At 40.9% G+C, this 12,804-nt stretch overlaps 1 protein-coding gene across 2 annotated transcripts in view; it reads left to right on the forward strand.

Moving 5' to 3' along the window:
• OSMR (oncostatin M receptor) overlaps nucleotides 1-12,804 on the forward strand; it is a 64,105-nt gene that overhangs the window by 1,839 nt on the left and 49,462 nt on the right. The gene's annotated exons all lie outside the window — the stretch shown is intronic.

Genomic DNA, 12,804 nt, shown 5'->3' on the forward strand with positions numbered 1-12,804 from the left:
AGTCTTTTCCAATGAGTGCTTCATTATTGTAGCGCTCTTTCCTGAGAGTGCTTTGCTTCTCTCCTGAGCTGCTTTAATCTGCACTCAGAGATCCTTGAATCTGAAGAGCACCAGCTGTGCCTCAGAATTATTCTTGGAGTCTTTAAAAGCACTGGACACCAGCTTCAGTTACCTACTCAGAATCTTCAAGGGCATGCTGACTTTGGCACCTCCACTGATAGCTCTCAGTATCGTTAGAATGCCTTCAGTGGCAGGGAGCTCACCACCTAACATTTCATTGTTGGATAGGGCTAATTCTCAGCTGTAACTTGCCTCCTTGTAGTACCTGTTCTGCCTCCTGTTGTCTCAGCAAATGTGTCTAAACCTGTATCAACGGCCACCTTGAGAGGAAGTGGCTGTCTTAGGTGTCCAGTGGGGACTGGAGCTACACTGGGGAGAATACTTACTTACACACTAGGTTTTTCCTTCTCCCTCTTTACCTTGAGAGACTGGGGACGCCTGCGGTGGTGCTCAGAGGTGTTCCAAAGTCTGTGTTGTTTTTCTGTAGCCCGTTTGTCCTGAAAAAGGAGCCAAATTAGGAAAACGATCATGGTCCTGAAAGAGGTGGTACTGTGGTTTGACAAGAGGAAAGAGTGTGTTTTCCTTGTGGGAATATCGTAGGCTCGAGCAGAAGGAAAGCTGAGCAAGTGTCATCTTGCTCTCTTTACAGGAACACTGGGCCCTGGCCCTGCTTTCTCTGGAGGAAGTCCTCTTTGACTGAACAAAATATATGAAATGGGGAAATACAAGACAGATAAGAAGTTGTGAGAAGTTCCCCTCCCTCCAAGCAGGATTCCTCAGAGTTCTGTAGCACAGATTTCTTTTATAGAAGCTGTGTCCTTGTGTTCACAACTGTCTATTGGTTTTCAGAAGTTATTTACTCTAGTTTATCTGTTTTATTTTTTATGTTTTAAAAATAATACAAATAATAAATGAATATATGTTTGAAGCGTAGGGGGGAAAATTTAGAACTACCTTTGTCCCTCCTGTTCTCACTCTGAAGAGGGAAATTTCAGGTTCGTACCTATTATTCCAAGACTTTTTTTTTTGGTATACATTTGCAAATATATGTGAATGTGGTGGTTTAGTCGCTTAGTCGTGTGCGACTCTTGCGACTCCGTGGACTGTAGCCCGCCATCTCCTCCGTCCATGAGATTGTTCAGACAAGAATACTGGAGTGGGTTGCCATTTCCTTCTCCAATATGTATATATACTATGTTTTAGTAAATGTAAATGAGATCTTACTATCATTGTGCAGCTTACTTTTTCACCCCCAAGTCTTAGACCTCTATCATGTCTGTATGTGCCTCTTTTATTAATGGCTACATTCTAAAGTAATAATATTTATTCTTATTTCTAATTATGTTAGCTAGAGATATTTATTCACCCTTTCCCTCATTGATGGACATAGAAGTTAATTAAAATTATTCAGCATTAGCAACAGTGCTTCAGGGAAAATTGGGCATTCACTTTTGTGCTTAAGCCTGAGTGTAATATCCTAAGAGAGAGATTTGTGGATCAAACAGTTTATCCATTTTTCACTTTGGTAGATAAAACTCTTCAAATTGCACAGCTGACCCACCTCCCTCCTGCCCCCCGCCAGGTACTGTGAATAATTTAAACTCAGCACATGAGAATTTGTTTTCCTCATCCTTCCCAACACTGGGTATTATCTTTTTTTATCTAAATTTTCCTGGTGAATGAGTGAAACTCAGTAAGACATTTTAATTTGCATTTTGCTGATTACTCCTGCAGTTTAATATCTCTAAATGTTTATGGATTGTGTGTTTCTTCTGTGAATTACCTGTGCACATCCTTTGCTCACTTTTCTATAGGGTTGTGTTCTCTTGTTTCTGTTTAATGCAGAAGCTCTACAGGTATTCAGTTTCTTAATCTGTTGTCTCTTACAGAGGATGCAAATATTTCTTCTAGTGTAAAGCTCCTTCTCCCAAATTTTTTTTATTGTGGTAAAATACATAATATAAAATTTATCATTTTAACCATTTTGCTCAGTCCTGTCCGACTCTTAGCGACGCCATGGACTGCAGCCTTCCAGGCTCCTCCATCCATGGGATTTTCCAGGCAAGAGTACTGGAGTGGGGTGCCATTGCCTTCTCCGTTTTAAGTACACAGGTCTGTGTTATTAAGGACATGCATATTGTTGTGCAAGCATTACCACCATCCATCTACAGAACTCTTCATCTTGCAAAACTGAAATGCTGTACCCATCAAATGATAACTCCCCATTCTCTCCCTAGCCCCTCACAACCATAATTCTACGTCTGTCTCTATGAATACTCCAGGTACCTCATAAAAATGGAGGAGTCATATAATCTTTGCATTGTTGTAACTGGCTTATTTCACTTAGCAAAATGTCCTCAAGGCTCATCCCTGTTGTAGAACATATCAGAATTTCCTTCCTTTTTAAGGCTGAATAATATTCTATTGTTTGTATATACCACACTTTGCTTATTCGTTCATAATGCTTTTATTTTTAAATATCTTTTACTGCACAGAAGTTTTATTTATTTGTTTTTAAATGTATTTATTTTATTTTTCTCCATGCTGGGTCTACGTTGCTGCGAGGGCTTTTCTCTAGTTGTGGCGAGTGGGGGCTACTCTTCCATGTGGTGTGCCGGCTCTTCCTTGTGGGGGCTTCTCTTCTTGCAGAGCACGGGCCTCAGTAGTTGCAGCTCGTGGGCTCTGGAACACAGGCTCAGTAGTTGTGATACATGGGCTTAATTGCTTCGTTGCATGTGGGCTCTTTCCAGACCAGGAATAGAACCAGTATCCCCTGCATTAGTACGTGGACTCCCATCCACTGTACCACTAGGAAAATCCTGCAAGGAAGTTTTAGATGTTTGTGTAATTGACTGCAATCTAATCACTTACGTGCTTTGTCTAGGTTAGAAAGACCTTTTTTACCTGAAAATTATTTCTAAGCTTTTATTTTTTCTAATACTTTTATTACTTTGGTTTTATATTTAGCTTTTCTTTTTTATTTATTTATTTATTTATTTATTTATTTATTTATAATTTTTACTTTACAATTCTGTATTGGTTTTGGCATAGATTGACATGAATCCACCACAGGTGTACATGCGTTCCCAAACATGAACCCCCCTCCCACCCCCCTCCCCATATATTTAGCTTTTCAAAATACCAGATTTTTGTATAAGATGAAAGGTAAAATGTCACAACTTTTTTCTTAAGTTTTAAGCAGTTGATCCAGTGAGGCTCTGAGTACTCACTTCTGTCTGATTCTTTCACGATCCCACAGACTGTAGCGTGCCAGACTCCTCTGTCCATGGACTTTTCCAGGCAAGAATACTGGAGTGGGTTGCCGTTTCCACTCCAGGGGATCTTCCAAACCCAGGATTGAAACCACATTTCTTCCATCCCCTGCATTTACAAGCAGATTGCTTACTGCTGTACCACCTGGCCTGGGAAGATATAGTTGATTCAATATGGTTTGTTTATAATCATACTACTTTTTTCCAACTCATTTGAATTCTATTATTTATAGCAAAATAAATTCCTGTTTATATAAGGACCTGTTTGAGGATTCTATCTTATTTCATTGATCTGTTTTTGTCTCTTCTTCTGCCATTTTCACTCGTATCACTGAATCACTTCTGCTATAACTTCAGTTCAGTTCAGTTGCTCAGTTGTGTGCGACTCTGTGACCCCGTGGACTGCAGCATGCCAGGCTTCCCTGTTCATCACCAGCTCCTGGAGCTTGAGCAAACTCATGTCCATAGAGTCCGTGATAGCATCCAGCCATCTCATCCTCTGTCGTTCCTTTCTCCTCCCACCTTCAATCTTTCCCAGCATCAGAGTCTTTTCCAGTGAGTCAGGTCTTCACATCAGGTGGCCAGAGTGTTGGAGTTTCAGCTTCAGCATCAGTCCTTCCAATGAATATTCAGGATTGATTTCTTTTAGGATTGACCGGTTTGATCTCCTTGCAGTCCAAGGGAGTCTCAAGAGTCTTCTCCAACACCATAGTTCAAAAGCATCAATTCTTCAGTGCTCATCTTTCTTTATATTCCAGCTCTCACATCCATACATGACTACTGGAAAAACCATAGCTTTGACTAGATGGACCTTTGTTGGGAAAGTAATGTCTCTGCTTTTTAATATGTCATAGCTTTTAATATGGTCATAGCTTTTCTTCCAAGGAGCAAGCGTCTTTTAATTTCGTGGCTGCAGTCATCATCTGCAGTGATTTTGGGGCCCAAGAAAAGAAAGTTTGTCACTGTTTCCGTTGTTTCCCCATCTATTTGCCATGAAGTAATGGGACCAGATGCCATGATCTTAGTTTTTTGAATGTTGAATTTCAAGCCAACTTTTTCACTCTCCTCTTTCACTTTCATCAAGAGGCTCTTTAGTTCCTCTTTGCTTTCTGTCATTATGGTGGTGTCATCAGCATATCTGAGGTTATTGATATTTCTCCTGGCAATCTTGATTCCAGCTTGTGTTTCATCCAGCCTGGAATTTCACATGATGTACTTTGCATATAAATTAAATAAGCAAGGTGACAGTATACAGGCTTGATGTACTCCTTTCCCAATTTTAAACCAGTCCATTTTTCCATGTCCAGTTCTAACTGTTGCTTCTCACCCTGCATAAAGGTTTCTCAGGAGGCAGGTAAGGTAGTCTGGTATTCCCATCTCTTTAAGAATTTTCCAGAATTTGTTGTGAAGTCAAAGGCTTTAACATGGTCAATGAAGCAGAAGTAGATGTTTTTCTGGAACTCTTGCTTTTTCTATGATCCAGTGGATGTTGACAATTTGATTTATGGTTCCTCTGCCTTTTCCAAATCCAGCTTGTACATTTGAAAGTTCTTGGTTCAGGTACTGTGGCAGCCAAACTTGAAGGATTTTGAACATGACCTTGCTAGCATGTGGAATGAGCACACTTGTATGGTAGTTTGAACATTCTTTGGGATTGCACTTCTTTGAGACTGGAATGTAAACTAACCTTTTCCAGTCCTGTGGCCCCTACTGAGTTTGCTGGCATATTGAGTACAACACATTCGCAGCATCATCTTTTAGGATTTGAAATAGCTCAGCTCGAATTCTGTCATTTCCACTAGCTTTGTTCGCAGTAATGCTTCCTAAGACCCACTTGGCTTCACACTCGTGATGTCTGGCTCTCGGTGAATGACCACACCAGCGTGGTTATCCAGGTCACTAAGACTGTTTTTGCGTAGTTCTGTGTATTCTTGCACCTCTTTTTAATCTCTTGTGCCTCTGTTAGGTTGGCCTACTGTCTCTGTTCTTTATAGTGCCCATCTTTGCATGAAGTGTTCCCTTGGTACCTGTAATTTTCTTGAAGAGATCTCTAGTCTTTCCCATTCTATTGTTTTCCTCTTATTTCTTTGCCTTGTTCACTTAAGAAGGCTTTATCTCCCCTTGCTATTTTCTGGAACACGTGTGTTCAGACGTGTATGTCTTTCCCTTTCTCCTTTGCCTTTCACATCTCTTCTTTTCTCAGCTGTTTGTTAGGCCTCCTCAGACAATCATTTTGCCTTCTTGCATTTCTTTTTCTTGGGGATGGTTTTGGTCACTGCCTCAATGAGTAGCAGTGCTTACTTTTTCAAACTCTTACCAATGCTAAGTATTAAGTCTTTTAAGTCAGCTTTGCCAGTTGGACACCACACAGACACACACACAAATATAAACAATTGCAGCTTTAATTTGCATGTATTTAATTATTAGTGACAGTGTCTAGTTTTCCTTTTTTATTTTTGGTTATTAATATTTCTTTCTCTTTTATAAATCACATAATCATGTCATTTATCAGTTTTTCTTTGGAGTTTCTTATCTTTTTCTTATTGATTTCTAAGAGCTTTATATATATTAGGGACATAACCCTGTGACATGAATATTGAAACTATTGTTCCCAGTTTGGTTTTAGACCTATTATATGTCTAAAATATTTTCAGTGTTCATTTGATTGTTATAGCAGTCTTTACTTTTACTCCTGGTTTCACGTCATGCTTGGCAGATTATACAAATATTCACCTATGTATTAGTCAAGTAATTTTTTCTTCCATTTTTGCTGAGACATAATTAAACACTTTATAAGTGTAGAGTATATGATAATGATTTTACTTACATGCATCATGAAATGTTTATCACAGTAAGTTCATTGAATATCCATTATCTCATATAGATACAAAATTAAAGAAATAGAAAAAATTTTTCCTTGTGATGAAAACTCTTAGGATTTTCCTCTTTTAACAATTCTCATGTATAACATGAAACACTGCTAATGATCTTTATCGTGCTTATATTTATTTATCTTATACATAAATACATCCCATGTATTTATTTATCTTATAACTGGAAGTTTGTAGCTTTTGACTGCATTATCCAGTTCTCCCTACCCCTACCTTCTGCCTCTGATAACCACAAAATCTGATCCTTTTTTCATAATAGTTTGTTTGTGAAGTGTAATCAGCGTTCCACACTGTGTTAGTTCCTGGTATGCAACATGGTTATTCAGTATTTCAATACATTTCTAAATGATCACCATGATTAAACCTAGTCATCTGTCACCAAAGATATTACATTGTTATTGACTATATTCACCGCACTGCCCATTTCGTGTCTGTGGCTCATTTATTTTGTAACAGGAAGCTTATACATCTGAATTTCCCTCGTCCATTTCCCTCCTCTTCTCCCCCCTTCCCGCAGGTGACCGCCTGTTTGTTTTCTGTATCTGTGACTTTGTTTCTGTTTATAAATTACCTATGTTCATTTTTTAGATTCCACATACAAGTAAAATCATATAGTATTTGTCTTTCTCTGACTTGTTTCACTTATAATAATCTGTAGCTCCATTCATGTATTGCAGATTCCAAGATTTAATTCTTTTCTATGGCTGAGTAGTATTCCATTATGTGTATGTGACACATCTTCTTTATCCATTTATCTGTTGATGAGCGTTTAGGTTGCTTCCGTAGCTTGACTAGTATAAATACTGCTGCAATGAACTAGGGGAACTTATATCTTTTCAAATTAGTATTTTTGTTTCCTTCAGATAAATACTCAGAAATGAATTTGCTTCTTCATAGCAGGCTTCCCTGATAGCTCAGATGGTAAAGAATCTGCCTGCAATGCAGGAGACCCAGGTTTGATCCCTGGGTGAGGAAGATCCCCTGGAGAAGGGCCTGGAAACCCACTCCATTATTCTTGCCTGGAGAATCCCATGGACAGAGGAGCCTGGTGGGCTGCAGCCCATGGGGTTGCAAAAGCTTGGACAAGGCTGAGCGACTAACACTTTCACTTTCATGGTAGTTCTAATTTTTAAATTTTAGACTAACCGCCAAGCTCTTTTCTATAGGGGCTGCACCAATTTACATTCCCATCAGCAATTCAAGAGAATATGTATACTTATGAATGATTCACTTTATTGTTGGGCAGAAACCAATACAACATTGTAATCAAGCATCCTCCAATTAAAGCTAAAATTAAAAAAAAATTCAAGAGGTTTCCTTTTCTCCACATTCTCATCAGCATTTGCGTTCTTGCAGGTGTGAGGTGATATCTCCTTGTAATTTTGATTTGTATTTTGCTGATGTTTAGTGATGTTGATCATCTTTTTCTGTGCCTGTTGGCCATCTGTATGTCTTCTTTGGAAAAATGTCCACTTAGGCTCTCCACTCATTTTTTAATTGTGTTTTTTTTTTCTTTTGATGTTGAATTGTATGGATTCTCTGTTTATTCTAGTAAATTTAATGGTCTTGCATTTTTATCTTTGTTCATCTGGATTTTATTTTGTTGAAGGAAATGAAGCTATACCAATAATGATCAAACTAACATTAATTGGGCTTACTATCTGTATGATCTCATAATCTCATGTGATCCTCATGGCAATCCTATGAGGTAGGTTATTTAATCTTATTTCACAGAAAAGAAAATGAAAGCCCAGGTGATTTAAGTAACTTGCCCATTGTCATACAGTTAGTAAGTGCCGAAAGGGGGATTGACTCTAAATAGTCTTATGTCAGAGTACCTGTATGTAACTATTACAGCTTCCTTTTCCCACACATGTCTGGGTTAGTACCATTTGGGGGAATAATGTATTTTTTCAAATGAAGTATCATGTTTGGCATTTACCAAATGCTTGCATATTCTTTGGGTCCAGGTTTTGCAGTTCTTTGACTTCACATACAACAGAGACTCACCTTTACTCCTAGCTGGAATCACAACTAAATGTTGCTTTTAAAAAGCAATTGAGCAGTGTGTGAGTCAGTTGAGCCTCATAACTGAGGACTGATCTTACAAAACTGGTAGAAACACTTAACCTGGGTAGTGTTGCTGGTGCTTTTACTGGTGCTTTTACTACCCATGTAGTATTTCTACTGGGTAGGTTTAGAGAGCAAGGGAGAAGTGCTTGAACCCTGGGCATACCTCTGGAGGAGGAAGGGATGGGGAAATTGGAGTGAAATTACGTTGTCGGTTACCAGCCCTATGCTGCAACAGTGGAGGCCGTTTCAAAGGCAGAGTGTTACTCCCTCAGTCGTGTCCGACTCTTTACAACCCCATGGACTTTAGTCCTCCAGGCTCCTCTATTCATGGGATTCTCCAGGCAAGAATACTGGAGTGGGTTGCCATTCCCTTCTCCAGGGGATCTTCCCGACCAGGGATTGAACCTAGGTCTCCTGCATTACAGGCAGATTCTGTACCTTCTGAGCCACCAGGGAAGTCCATTCAAAGGCAGGGCTCTTTTAAAAGCTGTAAGAAGAATTAGACCTGGCAAATGTGGGGTTTCTCTAAGAAGTGAGCAACTGTTTGTACTGCCATGTAGAACTCTTCCATAAGGTACACACTGGGCACATATCCTGTTTCAACAGCTTCTTTCTTTAAAATAGTATTTGCATATAACATCATCAGGGCACCGAGCCAGTTTTGAAGAGGTTGGCAACACACCCATTTCTTGGGAAGCAAGTGACTGATTAAACTGCTTCTCATGGGGATTATTTGCAGTGGGGAAACTTCCCAGGAATAAATATTTCAGTAATGACCGAATAAGAAGCACTGATGAAGAGGGACAGATTTTTCAAAATCCGTGCTTTTACTACACATGTAGTATTTATACTGAGGGATGTTCAAAGGCCATCTTCTTTTTGCAAAGAGACAAGATTTGAATGAGAAGTTCTACAAAAAAGTGGGTGATTTTTCTTTTCTTTCCTCCCATTTTCCCCCCAGAGAAGGAATGTCAGTGAAAGACATGTATGAATTATGCAACATTTGACAACAGAAAATGTAGACAGGCCTGAAAAGGAATCTCTTTTAATTAAAATTTAACACAAAGAAGAAAGAATGCAAGAAAATTGGTACAAGTTTTTACTCATTAAATGGATATTGACTGGGTAGCAACTATATTCTGGAACTGTGATAGACAGTGGGGGATAAGATCCCAGCCTGTCCTCAGGCACTCATAGTCTGGGTGGGAATAATGGATATCTTAAAAATAGAAATAAAGAAAAGATTTGGTCTATATCCATTAATCCTATAGTCCTAATGACAGGTACAAACTATACACTACAAACTTATCTACATAAAATAGATAAGCAACAAGGAATTACTGTGTAGCATAAGAACTATATTCAATATCTTGTAATAACCTATAATGGAAAATAATCTGACTATATATGTGTGTGTGTTTAGCCAAATTGCCTGCTATATACCTGAAACTAACACAGTATTGTAAATCAACTATATTTCAATTTTAAAACACTAGGATTTTTTTTTTTTAAAGAAATAACATTGCTGATGGGGAGGGGAAGGGACAGTTAGGGAGCTGGGGATGGACATGTATACACTGCTACATTTAAGATGGATAAACAACAAGGACTTACCATAATAGTACAGGAAACTGTTCAATGTTAGGTGGCAGCCTGGACAGGAGGGGAATTTAAGGGAGAATGGATATACGTACGTGTATGGCTGAGTCCCTTCCCTGTTCACCTGAAACTGTCAGAACAGTGTTGACTGCCTATACCCCAATATAAAATTAAAAAATTTTTTAAAAGAGAGAGAGAACAGATTTGAGTAAGGACAAAGTCATGCAGTTGAGGCAGAAAAGTATTTTTCCTGTGTGAATTCTGCCACCTCCTACATCCCAGACTTCCTTTTCTGATTGCAAATTGGATGCAGCCTTGCTCCTCCCTCACAGTTGTAGAGCGAGAAAGCCTGTTGAATGAATGGGAGGACTGGGGAATTAAGCAGGTTTTTTTGGAGGAAAAACCAAGCCCTGAGTGCCAATGGGGAGAACGTGCCAAGCGGCCGGCTGATGCCGGACACACCAGCCCTCATCCTTGAGGTGATGTAGGAGAGCCTAGCCTGGTCCCAGGTTTTTGTTTTGATCTGGTCAGGGGACATGGTACACCGTGTGAAGTGCCCCAGAACTACATGCTCAGACCTCTTTTCTGTCTGTTCTCCTCTTGGAGATCATCCAGTCCTGTGGCTTTATACGTGTGCACTGAAAACCCCTGGGTTTGTCCCCCTGAGCCAGGACCTCTTCCATGGACTCCATACTGTGTAGCTAGCTGGCTACTTGACATCTCATTTGAATATCAAGTAAGCATCTCAAGTTAAGATGTCACAAATTCAGTCCTTGATACAGCCCACTAAATCATTCTTGTGCTTCTCTGTTAATGGTGATTCCATTTTCCGGGCACGCAGTCCAGAATTCTGAGAGCCATCCGAGATGTCTTGTTTGTCAACGCCCCACACGTTCTGCCAGCTCTGTCTGTAAATCTCTCCTGAATTTCATCACCCTTCCCACTGCTGCTGCCGTCCCTCCACCCCTGGGGTCTAAGCCAGCGTCAGTCTCCCATGGACCACAGCCTAAGCTTGCTCCTGCCACTGTTGCCCCGTTCAGTCTCTTCTCATTAAGGGTCCTTCCTGTGCAAGACCATGTTACTCCTCTGTTTAAAACTCACCAGCAGCTCCCATCTCACTCCGAGCAGAAGCCAAAGCTTCTAAAGTGTTTTCCCTGCCTGCTCTCCCTTTCTGTGTGCTGTCTGATTTCTCCTGTCACTCACCTCCTTTCCCTCTCCAAGCCCTGGCTCTGTGTCGTGTCTTGAATATGCCCAGCGCTCAGCACCTCAGGATGTTTGCACAGCTCACCCTTCACCTCCGGCCTTTTCACTCTATTGTGGGGGTCTCACAGGGCAGCAGCTGATGCACTCAGAATTGGATCACCCGAGGAAGACTGACGTAGGAAGGGTCGGGGGGAGCCATGTGGGCTGTGCGTCCAGTCAGCTGGGGCCTTGGATAAGAGTTCCTGGTGTCTGTGTTTTTCCCACAGTGTCAGGCTCTGTGCCTGCAGGAAACCTGTTCACAGGGCATTTCCCAGAGGGGGCTCCACATCAGAGAGTAGCGCCACATGGCTCCCTGGAAGGTTCTCCCTCATGACTCTTGTTCTGCAGGTTTCGATAAACGTTATTGATTTTACCGGAAGATTTTCAGACAACAGCTAGGACTCCTAGTCCTTGTGCAAAATGTCCTGAGTGGTCTGGAGCCTGCAGTATCTGGATGGTGGCTGCCTAGTCACAACACTGGACAAAACCACTTTGCTCTGTGCAGGCGGTGACCACTGGGTCATAGCTGCCGCCTGTCCAGTGAGTTGTAAAACCATGCCTGTGAAAACTGATGAAAAGAAAACCAGGACATTCGATGGCAGCTGAAGCTGAGGTCCCCAGCTTCACAACCAGCCATGTGTGAGATGCTGGGAAAGGGCGGGGCTTTAGACAGGACTGTCCTGGTGATTCTACCCAGACCATAGACATATGTCCTTTGTAAATTACCATACCTTCAATTCTGTTATATGACAACTTGTGTTCTTTAGTTTCTGGTTACGCTTAACTGGTAGGTGGCCTCTAACTCCTAGTTTTAAGTTTATTTGCCCCATGACTTGTTTAATTTTTGTGACTTGGTAAATATTTGATTTACTGAGACTCCACCTTTTAAGAAGCATCTTAAATAGCCCTTTCATGCGGGGGACACAAGGCAGTATGCGTCCTACCCCTGGAATTACCTGCTTTTGAATTGAGGGGATGAGCGAGGAAACAGCAGCCCACTCCAGTATTCCTGCCTGGAGAATCCCGTGGACAGGAGAGCCTGGCGAGCTACAGTTCATAGGGTTGCAAAAAGTGGGACACAGTTGAAGCGACTTAGCATGCACGCTCTTCTCACTGTGGTGGGTCCTTGTGTTCCTTGTGTGACATGCATGCTAGGAGGATGGGAACCTGTGCTGTAGACCAGCATTGGGTGATATTTAAATGCACAGTGAGTGTCAAAACCCCACTGTGGCATTTTCCTTTGCCTTCACTTTGGTTTTCAGCAGAAACTTTTGAGTCAGTCTTCTCCCGGCTTTGATATTCAGTGGTAGTAGGAACCCATTTGAAGTTGTCCGTAGAGATTTCAGCAGGGTGTGAATGACCTGTTGTCAAAAGTTGAAGTAGCGGAAAGTGTTGCTTAAAGGATCAGGAAGAAAAGCTGTCGTTTGCAGACTTTTGCTCCTGGGTAAGCAGATCTGACCACTCGAGAGTAATTGACTGGTTTGGTTTACCCTCTTCCTGTCTTCACTATTGTTCCAATTTCTTGTAAAATGCTGTTTGAAGAAAACACATGGATAGTGTGGGCAGTGAAAATGGATGATCTGGTTCACAGAACGTCTAGCTTTTGATGACCCTAAGCAGACTAGATGGAGGTAAAAGTTGATTTTGAATTTTTCTTTGCTTCTCTC

Source organism: Oryx dammah, unplaced genomic scaffold (genome assembly GCF_014754425.2).
Source record: "Oryx dammah isolate SB20612 unplaced genomic scaffold, SCBI_Odam_1.1 HiC_scaffold_20, whole genome shotgun sequence".
In the NCBI taxonomy this organism is placed as follows: Eukaryota; Metazoa; Chordata; class Mammalia; order Artiodactyla; family Bovidae; genus Oryx; species Oryx dammah.